The following is a 12,234-nucleotide window of genomic DNA, read 5'->3' as shown; positions in this document are numbered from 1 at the left end:
AGTTTATAGGGAAAAATGTAAACGTGTCCTCTGCTTTATTTAGCAAATGTGATTTGAGCATTATACAAATATGTCTTTTGGCGTAAGAAAAGCTACACAAACAAAACCTTCTATAAGTGTCATCGAAGTCTCCATATTTCTTTTAGAAAACAGGCACGTAGCATCGTTTTTGAAAGTGGGGGGGGGGGGGGCAGACTCATCCAAAAAACCTTGACAAGCAAAAAAAAAAAAAAAAAAAAAAAAAAAAAAAATGAAATTTCAACTTTTCAAAAATCATCAAAATCCTAATTCGGGGGGGGGGGGGCGTGGTATATTTCTTCAATTTCACTCCTCATTTACTTATTTCATATCAATTTTTTTACATACACCCAAAAAAGTGGGGGGGGGGGGGGGCAACTCCATGATTATTCAATTTTTTATATGTTAATTTTAAAAAATTTGTTGCTGCGAAAAAAAGTGCCCCCCCCCCCCCTTGATGCTACGTGCCTGGAAAAAGAAAAGCAAAACAGAAAAAAACCTGAATCTTTTAAACCAGATTCAAAATCTATGGAAACCTTTCGTTTGATATCACGGGACTGACCATTTAAGGAGACTGGGCTGTCAACAAGTTATACATTTAACCATCAAATCTCTCCTTAGTTTTATTTTCAAATATAATTTGTTTAGTAATAAACTTTAATTTTGTAAAGAAAATGTCTAAATATTTTAGATTGAAAATATTAACATTTTTCTATGTCTTTTCACATCTCTTTTTTAAGGAAACTGATATTGTCTAAAAATGGCCAAGACCATGGAACCCTTGAAGAGTCTTTAACCGTCTCATGTTTCCTATTCATTACTGCATGAATAAATGACAAAAACAAACTGTCAACCATCTCAAAAATCTATAAAACGAAATACAAATTCAAAGCAGAGCAACACGGACCTCTGAAAAGATAGAGGTAGGATCAGGTGCCACGGAGGAGTGAGTACTCTCTGCTGACCGGTCACACCCGCCGTGTGCTCTTTGTTATAATCGAAGGGGAAAAACCCGGACAATTCCGTAGACAATTAGGTGATTAATTATGGTCTAACAATTAGTATGAAAAACGTCCGTCAGCATGCGACCCAGTGGAATTAAGATTGTATTTGCTGACAATGTCGTTGTATCGACCATAGAACTTACGAAAAGATGCATGCATGCTTTATTGTCGATTATCGTGGCCAAGGTCGGATCACTGTTCTCCAGTTCCCATCCTCTTTAAAGGGTCATGAAATCGTTGTTATATATTTACATCAGAGACATAAATAAATAACATGTTATTTATGTTTCTGATTTACATCTACCGATTATGATTCCCTCTATTTCTTACGGAAACTTATTGTTAATTCATAGAGCTCTATATAGAAACTAACAGGACTGAAACCTACACGCCCCGTTTATCGATTGGTCGATACCAACAGCAACCAAAAATATATCACGGACTCACTGCACGAAATAATCATGATGATGTCAATTTGTGTTTTTTTAGCTATCTTTCGCATGAACATTAATTAATTAGTTAATTTAAATCACTTTTTACAATCGATTTATTAATTTTTAGAAGAAAGATTTGAACATAAACAATATTTGCAAATGCTTTCCTCAATAACGGACCATGAAGTTGCATGAATACAACACGTGTACATGTATGTAGACAGTGACAAGACTAGCTAGTAGTACTTGAGAGATTTGTTAACGAAAGAATTTCAAACGCTGTATCTTGCTTGTAACTTGATATTCAAGACTTTAAAATTAAGAGGAGTCATTAACAATACCCATATTAACCATTCTATAAACATTAATAAAGTTATAAAATTCTAAACTCAGATCGTGTCAAAGTCCCTTTAATCATGTTAATTACCTTATATCAATGATAAAGGCCTAACACATGCAAAGTCTTTTCCGTAGTTAAAAATTATTCAAGCGCATCACTCTTCTTGCATGGAGAAAGAGAACTAGGATAATGTCCTGAATTGACCTAAATATTTAAGTTATACAAAAAAATTAAATAATTTCCTTGGTCGTCATTTACTCCGAAAATATTTCCATTCTAACAAGATTGATGTACGAATTATTTGAGTGTATGTTAATTTGGTGTCTCTCATTGTACACAACTTTGTATTCAAAGACAGACCGACATGTATGAAATGTCACAGTTTCTCTAGGATGAAGTCATACACCTGTAGAATATAGGTTAGCTTATGTAAGCTTATGTAAGTGTGTACTTTTGTAAATTTAAGACTAAGCAATACATATATTTACAGTTCGTGTGCGCATGACTCTGCGCATCTTCTTTTAATAATGCAGCCGTAGGTGCAAAGTAATAACTTTCTGTTGTAAATTGTGGGTTTTATATAAAATTAACATGATATGTGACGTTTATTGCATTGGTTGAGAAATTGCGATTTTATTACATTAATTGAATAAAATGCGAAAATGACGCCTAAGTGTCATCGTTTTCTGGCATTGTAAAACACAAAGTTGTTGACAATTATATTATTTATTTGAGGCGGTGATGGATTTGTAAAATAATTATTTATTGAAAGAACATTAAGAGCAAAATATTAGCATTGTGTTATTCTTATATTCCTACAAACCAATATATATCGCAATATGCTTTTTGTTCTTTTGGCCCTGAACCAAACCACTAAGTTAACAATTTTGTGTAATTTTCACCATTTGGTGACTTTTTACAATTGTATTCATATGTTTAAAAGAAAAAAATTCCCTCCCTAAAGCAGAAATGCACAAATTATGGGGAAAACGTGAGAATAAAAGTGCTTTTCCAACAAATTCCCCTAGGGTCCCATAAGAAAAAAAATAATAACATTCAAGACGACTCCCTAGGAAATCGGGGTGGTAAGTAAAAAAAAAAATTTGATCTCAAAATAATTGATATGGAAGTAAAAGTATTTTTTAAAAAAATATGTACGGCAGAAATAATTAAAGTCAGCCTTCATGATACAGGATATAATTTCTGCGTATTCAATTATTTGCGAAAATTGGATCATCGCGAAAATTATAACGGATACATGTATATCGTAATTAGAGTCGGCCTCGTTAACAGCGCTGTGTAGTTCTACATGTATAACTACTTTGTTCGAATCTGACCGAAACACATGGTTTTTTTTTCATATTCAGGACAAATGATCTCAAGTCACATTGGTCGTGAATGGTATCTACAATGTATGTAGACAGAGCGGTAGGGAATGAGGACAATGTTCACCACTACGTAATACTGTCGCTGTGTATAGTGATATGTATTCTTAAATTATCTGTATCAGACTGATAGTAGATCATAAAGATGAAAAAGACCACTTTCAACTGAATTAAAAATGATTTATAAATGCAAAGAGGAAAAACCTGTTTGGTGTTGTACATGTTTTAAATGGTACAAGGAAACAAGAAAAAAAACAAGGCAAATAATGACATTATATCATAGAATTTATTTATTTCAAATGGACTGTCTGCACACTAATGGAAGCTTGTTGACGCAGGGGTGTGCAATTAGATGTGCATCGGTAGGTTGAGTTCGTTTATAGTGCTCAAAGTGTTGCGCACGCCAAAGGCATGATAAATTAGACTGATTAAACTAAATCGATAAATTTATTAAAAGAAAAAATCCCCATCAAGGAAAATGTACAAATGACAAACACATTTTTACATCACGACAAAAAATTATTAATGTTAGCAGCCACTAAGCCCGTAGAAGCTAGTAGACAATTTGAATAATCAAAGTACTAAGAGTATTTGAACCATGTTATGAAAAATCATAGTGCCAGAAAAAGGGGGGGGGGGGTTGGTCCTATCAGAATATCTTCCTTGCAAGGTGAGAAAGTAGGCATTGAATGTTGTAGATGACAGCTTAATGTTAATGTGTTAAAAAAAGCAAAACAACTCATTGACAAACAATTATACACTGCAACTTCTTGTTCCCCCTTAAGCAGGTCTAGACAACCTTCGTTTTTGGAGGATCACTCAATTTCAAGATGGCAGCTAATTTTTCTTTACAATATATGGAAAGTTGCACTGCATTTTGGGGAAGCAATCCTCCGTTTGTTTTTAGGATAGCATGGGTACATTTCAAAGGCTCCGTGCATATCTTTTATGAGAAAATGCAAGCACCAGACCATTTGGGTATCAAAGCTTATGGAAGACAAAAAAAACTAATGATTGTCTGCAGCGATTTGAAATTCAATGTTTTACATTTTCTAAATATGTTTCAAAAGTTTGTACTTCCGGTGCTTAGTTTTACAAATGGCCGAGACTATTTATTTCTTTGAATTAAAATCACAAAAAGGTGATGCTTGTTCATTTTCCTAACATGTTTGAATAAATTCATGTTAAGACATGATAATGGATATTATATTGCACATGTACAAAGTAAATGTGTGGATATCTTAAGAACTTTGTTACTCAGATTTCCTAAATTCATACATAGTTTAATCATCATTATTAAGAAAAACTAATTCCTCAAAACAGAAAGACATTGTCAAAACTTTATCATCAAGGTGATGCCATTAATTTATAAAAATCAAATGCTGAATATTTTAAAAGAATGAGAGAGTCTTCACCTATAAATAGTTTTTCTTTAAAACACCAGCCATCTTATTATTTAGATTTGAATATTTACTAAATATCATAATCAGCTATATTAAATGAGAGCTTAATAATTAAGGTGTCTGATTATCACATTTTATGTCATAGTTAACTCATATTGTTTAAAACAGAGTTAATTGGCCTACATTTTAAGAAAGTCCAGCAGGGGCGCAAGCATCTATCCTCCAATTTTGGAGGGAAAAATCTATCCTCAAAAACAGAGGTTGCATAGACCTTCTAAGGGGCTATATTGACAACAAATTAACCATAAGTGAGACCTAGAAATTTCCCTTATAATTTGTTAAGCTATTCAGTAAAGAAAAAGGCCAGTATATTTAACCTTTCCAATTTGTACATTTTCTTCCAATACTTTTATAAAGTGCTCTTCTTCAAAATGAGGTCAATATCGTATAAAATGGCAACGATTATCGCTAGAACAGTCAAATTCGTTGCAAATTATAATGTATTCTGTAAAATGCAGTTTTGTCTATTTTCTTTAAGAGGACTGCATGATCTTAGTCATTCAAAACTATGTAAATCTTCTTTTTAAAGAGCTTTGTATATTAAATATATGACTAAAGGAAATATTCAAGTTTCAAAGTTTAAAAGTATTCATTTTTTAAAATTTCTTTACTTAATTACAATTAAAAGCTTAACAAAACATAAAAATGAGAGTCCCTGTGTCCATATTCCATTCAGGTTTAGGGATTTCTTTTGTAACACTAATTAAGATTACACGTGTTTGTTTATATGTGGTTAAGTAACGTAATCTTAATGGAATAATTATCGAAAGTCACCTTGAACGTAAGAAGAAGGATTTCAGGTTTCATAACATAAAAATGTAATTGATTGTGCAACCACAAGTATTTTCTACTCTTTGTTCATTGACATTGAAATAAAAACAGCTTACATAAAAGGTGACGATATGGCGAACAAATTGAACTCACGATATGACGAATAAATTTATGCATATCTATTCTCACCAGAGTCTTTAGAATATGTTTAGTAATTGCTTTATATAATGCATTACGCTTGATTAACATCTACTTTTAGTTGAATTCTATTTTCCCCATAAATCTTAAAAATAATATATGACGAGAAGTTACCTTAACCAACTACAGCATTTCTATTTTATGAAAGGAAATGATATTTCATATTTAGTTTGCAAAGCATGCTATTGAATTTACACAGTCTTGCGTTTTTTAATCAGATTTGGTAGCAAGAGATTAATTAATGCTATGTGATTTTGTCATATACCATAGAAATCGTTTGAGCACTCATATTATATTACCACACGACAAAACCTCGTACACCAAAAACGCCAATTTTTTAAAATATCATTTCAGGCAAACCAAGGTGTGTGTATTTAGTGTATCGTATTTCTGAATATTGTTTTTTAGGTCAAATTTTACTTTAATTTTTATCACTGTTCCAATAAAAATCTATTTATTTTGTCTTAGAAACAAAACACTCGCCATTTTTGTGCACAGATTAAGGACTTACGCCTACCCATTAACAGGCGTAGATTTAAACCCAAATTTCGTCCCGACTAAGTTTCCGCCTTTTTGTGAAACGCAACTTAGGCTGGTTTTGAGGTTAAGTCTCTGATTTAGTCCGGACTAAGCTTACGCCTGGACGAGGGCCTTTTTTGAGAAACGGGCCCCCGTTTCTCAAAAATCTCTCTAAGTCTTTAGTCTGTACACAAAAATGTATATGTATGGGCATTTTACACGCCTTATTCACCCATCTTCTTAAACATGCATTCCCCAACAAGATAGATGTAATTAAGTACGTATAGATTAATTTAATGATTTTTAAATCAATACTCAGTAAGCATAGATTCTAGAATTTAATATTTCTAATCAAATTTGAACCTATTAAACGAAACTGATTTCAAAATACTGAGAATACGTCTTTAAAAAGGAGCAACTGAAAACGTTTGCAGTTGTAATTCATTATGTGTGTGGTTGTATGCCCTTACATGTATTACTTATACAATTCTACAACATGTATACATTCTAATTTTCATTTTTTTTTACTCCTAGTATTGAAGGTACATGTTATTTTGAATGTTTAAGAACTTGCATTCAGATATAATCAATTTTTGTTTGTTAAAATATTACTAAAAATATGTTTTAGAATGCAGAGTGTGTATCAATTTTAGATTTATTGACAGGCGTTTGTCAAGGTTCCTGAAAATTCTAAAAATTAATACGTACGCCTCCTTGAATTTTTGGAAATCAAATTCATAATCTTAATAATTCTATGCTTAAGTGATCAATTGCGTTTAAATACTTAACATTGATTGTAATTCTTTTAAAATAGGTATGGTTTACTATCATTGATCTTCATGAATGTGCATATGTGTTGTTTATTTGTAATCATTAAATTGAATTAATCTTTAATTACTTGAAAGCATGATAGTTTTATTTTGTCATATATAAGATATATGTTTATCATGGAATTTTTTTTTATATCGATACAAAAGACGTTGTTTCAGCAGTTTTACAACAGTGTGCATTATTTACAGATTTAACTAGTTTGTCATTTATCATACTTATTATATAATCAATTGTATACACCCCCACCCCAATAACCAAAAGAATATAGGGAAAATAAGTAAGACTCAAATGTACTTGTTAAAAACACAAAGATGCAAAAGTCTTAAGAGGGAGACAGGGAATTTTTTAGATGCCTTTTCTATTAAAATTTTAAAAACCTTTTATTTAAAAAACTTTCTTCATATAGATACGGGGTTCATAGATGATGACTGCATTCCTATCTATATTTCAATCAAGATACTGTATGCAGGGTTATTTTCGTCCGGTGTAATTTCCGCCCTTCAACACTTGCAAACAGTTTCGCTCTGTCGTTAAATTCGCTCGTCTTAAATCGACGTCTTAAATTCGCTCGCTGACAACGAGGGTGAAATGGTTGAAATTAAAAGAGGGGGGGGGGGGGATAATTCCCTATATGAAGTGTATATTACTTTTAATCCCCCCATCCCCCGAAAAAACCAAAAACAAAACAATTAATTGATCAAACCAAAAACAGGAGAGGGAGTTGGGGAGACCCCGGCCTCAAATGCTGAATATTCGTGTGTTGTTAATTGTTGGCAATATCTTTCTAAACTATTATCATTTGAGTTGCAGAAAATCAAGAATTAAATCGTTTCTATGTCATTGTCTACATTCTTTCAATATTGGAACGGATGGTGGAATTTTCTTCCTTCTGTAGACATGGACAAGGTTCATGTATATGATATTTATACAGTAGATATTTTCGATTTCAGTTGGTTGCTGTTTAAATCATGATCATATTATTTTCAATAGATAATATTGTGATGTGATAAAAAAAAATCAAGCCTTATCTCAGCATTTAAAAGTGTCTAAACATCTATATGAAGCATACTAATCATTCTGCAGACGTATGCGGGCATTTCTACCGTTCCCTGCCCCTCAATTCTATATATATTTGAATTTTACACGAATTTGGAATTAATTTCTATGCATTGTTTCGTTCAATTAATATGTACGATTGTGTTACAATATCGTCTACAAAGCATTTAATTGTCATATATTTGGTTTCTGAAACTTCTTATATCTGCCTCTTTCATATCAACTGTGTATAGGCATTTGTTCTACTTTCATTAATATACATTAATATACACTGTTATGAACAACTTAAAATATGCACATTCAGTAGTATAGTACAACATGTGTACTTTCGAGTACATGTACTATGAATCTGAAAATGATCCACCACATATAATCATAGCCTCAAAGCAAAACAAAATAGGATATGCGCATGCGTAGTACTCAGCGGAGGTGGCTAAGTTCTTCGATATTTAAACCCTAACTTACACCTCTTTCAGAAACGCAACTTAGACCCGACTAATTATTTGCGTAACTTTGTTAGTCGGACTAACTTAGGCCCAAATTTACTCCTTTTGGGAAACGGGCCTCTGACAATCATGGTCTTCTTGCATGGAGAAAGAGAGCTAGGACAATGTCCTGAATTGAACTAAATATTTAACTTTATACATAAATATAAAATATTTTCCTTGGTCGTCATTTACTCCGAAAATATTTCCATTCTAACAAGATTGATGTACGAATTATTTGAGTGTATGTTAATTTGGCGTCTCTCATTGTACAAAACTTTGTATTCACAGACAAACCGATATGTATGAAATGTCAAAGTTTGTCTAGAATGTATTCATACACCTGTAGAATATAGATTAGCTTATGTAAGTGTGTACTTTTGTATATTTAAGACTAAGCAATACATGTATTTAAAGTTCGAGTGCGCATGACTCTGCGCATCTTCTTTTAATAATGCAGGCGTAGGTGCAAAGTAATAACTTTCTGTTGTAAATTGTGGCTTTTAGACAAAATTAACATGATATATGACGTTTATTGCATTGGTTGAGAAATTGCGATTTCATTAAATTAATTGAATAAAATGCAAAAATGGCACCCAAGCATAATTGTTTTCTGGCATTGTAAAACACAAAGTCGAAGACAATTATTTATTTGAGGCGGTGATGGATTTGTAAAATAAACATTATTTGAAAGAACATTAAGAGCAAAATATTAGCATTGTGTTATTTCTTCTTATATTCTTACAAACCAATATATATCGCAATATGCTTTTTGTTCTTTTGGCCCTGAACCAAACCAGTAAGTTAACAATTTGGTTTGATTTTCACCATTTGGTGACTTTTTACAATTGTATTCATATGTTTGAAAGAAAAAAAATCCCTCCCTAAGGCAGAAATGCACAAATTATGGGAAAAACGTGAGAATAAAAGTGCTTTTCCAATAAATTCCGCTAGGGTCCCATAAGAAAAAAAATAATAACATTCAAGACGACTCCCTAGGAAATCGGGGTGGTAAGTAAAAAAAAATATTTGATCTCAAAATAGTTGATATGGAAGTAAAAGTAATTTTTTTTTAAAAATATGTACGGCAGAAATTATTAGAGTCGGCCTTCATGATACAGGATATAATTTCTGCGTATTCAATTATTTGCGAAAATTAGATCATCGCAAAAATTATAACGGATGTATGGTAATTAAAGTCGGCCTCGTTAACAGTGCTGCGTAGTTCTGCATATATTACTACTTTGTTCACATCTGACCGAAATACGTGTTTTTTTTCATATTCAGGACAAATGATTTCAAGTCACATTGGTATCTACAATTTATGTAGACAGAGCGGTAGGGAATGAGGACAATGTTCACCACTACGTAATACTGTCGCTGTGTATAGTGATTCGTATTCTTTACCTGACTTCTGGCTATTTCAACGTGAAACCAGAAAAAATTGATCTGTATCAGACTGATAGTAAATCATAAAGATGAAAAAAGACCATATTCAACTAAATTAATCAAAGTACTGAAGTACTGAAAGCCGGGCTCTTTTGGTGTCTCTTTATGCATATTGTGTAGTAAAAATCTCTCTCTCTCTCTCTCTCTCTCTCTCTCTCTCTCTCTCTCTCTCTCTCTCTCTCTCTCTCTCTCTCTCTCTCTCTCTCTCTCTCTCAGGCTTTTAATGTCGGCAAAGCGTCAGAGAGCGACCAAATTTTGTAAGCGGCTATAAACAAAAATATGTCTGTCTAGTAGAAAAAAGTTCTACAGTTTCTGCCTTGAATTTTGCAACAAGCGTTATATATTCAATCCCCATTTCTTCAACGTGCAAAGTAGTTGATGAAAATTCATGCGCATTGTATGTGTCCAAAATGCATAGTCTTGTTTTTAAAACACGTTATTAATAAGAAAACTAAAAAAAAGACAATTCTCTCGAAATTAAAAAAAGAAACAAAATGCCAATACTTTTGACAAAACATGGCTCTTTTTGTAACTATTTGGTATAGCGGAAGCTTTTACTTTGACGCTGTTTGGTTTTTTGTTTACGTTTGAAGTTGTGCTATTTATAGTAACATTGGCAATTTGCCTGCCTACAGCCAGGACTCTGCTTTTAGCAGAGCCTGGCTAAAAATGATTTCTAAATGCAAAGAGGAAAAAACCTGTTTGGTGTTGTGCATGTTTTAAACGGTACAAGGAAACAAGAAAAAACCCAGGCAAATAATGACATTATATCATAAAATTTATTTATTTTAAATGGACTGTCTGCACACTAATGGAAGCTTGTTGACGCAGGGGTGTGCAATTAGATGTGCATCGGTAGGTTGAGTTCGTTTATAGTGCTCAAAGAGTTGCGCACGCCAAAGGCATGACAAATTAGACGGATTAAACTTAATCGATAAATTTATCAAAAGAAAAAAATCCCCATCAAGGAAAATGTGCAAATGACACACACATTTTAACATCACAACAAAATATTGCTAATGTTAGCAGCCACTAAGCCCGTAGAAGCTAGTAGACAATTTGAATAATCAAAGTACTAGGAGTAATCGAACCATGCTATGAAAAATCATAATGCCAGAAAAAAAAGGGGGGGGGGGTTGGTCCTATCAGAATATCTTCCTTGCAAGGTGAGAAAAGTAGGCATGAAATGTTGTAGATGACATCTTTATGTTAATGCGTTAAAAAAAGCAAAACAACTCATTGACAAACAATTATACACTGCAACGTCTTGTTCCCCCTTAAGCAGGTATAGACAACCTTCGTTTTTTGGAGGATGACTCAATTTCAAGATGGCAGCCAATTTTTCTTTACAAGATATGGAAAGTCGCACTGCATTTTAGGGAAGCAATCCTCCGTTTTTTTTAGGATAGGATGGGTACATTTCAAAGGCTCCGTGCATATCTTTTATGGGAATATGCAAGCACCAGACCATTTGGGTATCAAAGCTTATGAAAGATAAAAAACTAATGAATGTCTGCAGCGATTTGAAATTCAATGTTTTATATTTCCTTAATATGTTTTTAAAGTTTGTACTTCTGATGCTTAGTTTTACAAATGGCGGAGACTATTTACAACTATTTCTTTGAATTAAAATCACAAAATGGTGATGTTTGTTCATTTTCCTAACATGTTTGAATAAATTCATGTTAAGACATGTATAATGGATATTATATTGTACATGTACAAAGTAAATGTGTGGATATCTTAAGAACTTTGTAACTCTGATTTCCTAAATTTATACATAATTTAATCATCATTATTAAGAAAAACTAATTCCTCAAAACAGAAAGACATTGTCAAAACTTTATCATCAAAGTGATGCCATTAATTTATCAATATCAAATGCGGAATATTTTAAAAGAATGAGAGAGTCTTCACCTAAAAATATTTTATCTTTAAAACGAGTCATCTAATTATTTAAAATCGAATAATTATTAAATATCATAATCAGTTATAATTAACGGGAGCTAAATAATTAAGGTGTCTGATTATCACAGTTTATGTCATAGCTAACTCCTATTGTATAAAGAGTTAATTGGCCTTCATTTTTAAAAAAATCCACCAGGGGCACACGCATCAATCGTCCAATTTTGGAGGGAAAAATCTATCCTCAAAAACAGAGGTTGCATAGACCTTTTAAGGGGCTAGATTGACAACAAATTAAACATTAGATAGACCTAGAAATTTCCCTTATGATTTGTTAAGCTATATTCAGTAAAGGAAAAGGTCAGTATATTTAACC

This window comes from Magallana gigas, chromosome 10, assembly GCF_963853765.1.
Source record: "Magallana gigas chromosome 10, xbMagGiga1.1, whole genome shotgun sequence".
In the NCBI taxonomy this organism is placed as follows: Eukaryota; Metazoa; Mollusca; class Bivalvia; order Ostreida; family Ostreidae; genus Magallana; species Magallana gigas.
This window is presented reverse-complemented; position numbering follows the sequence as displayed.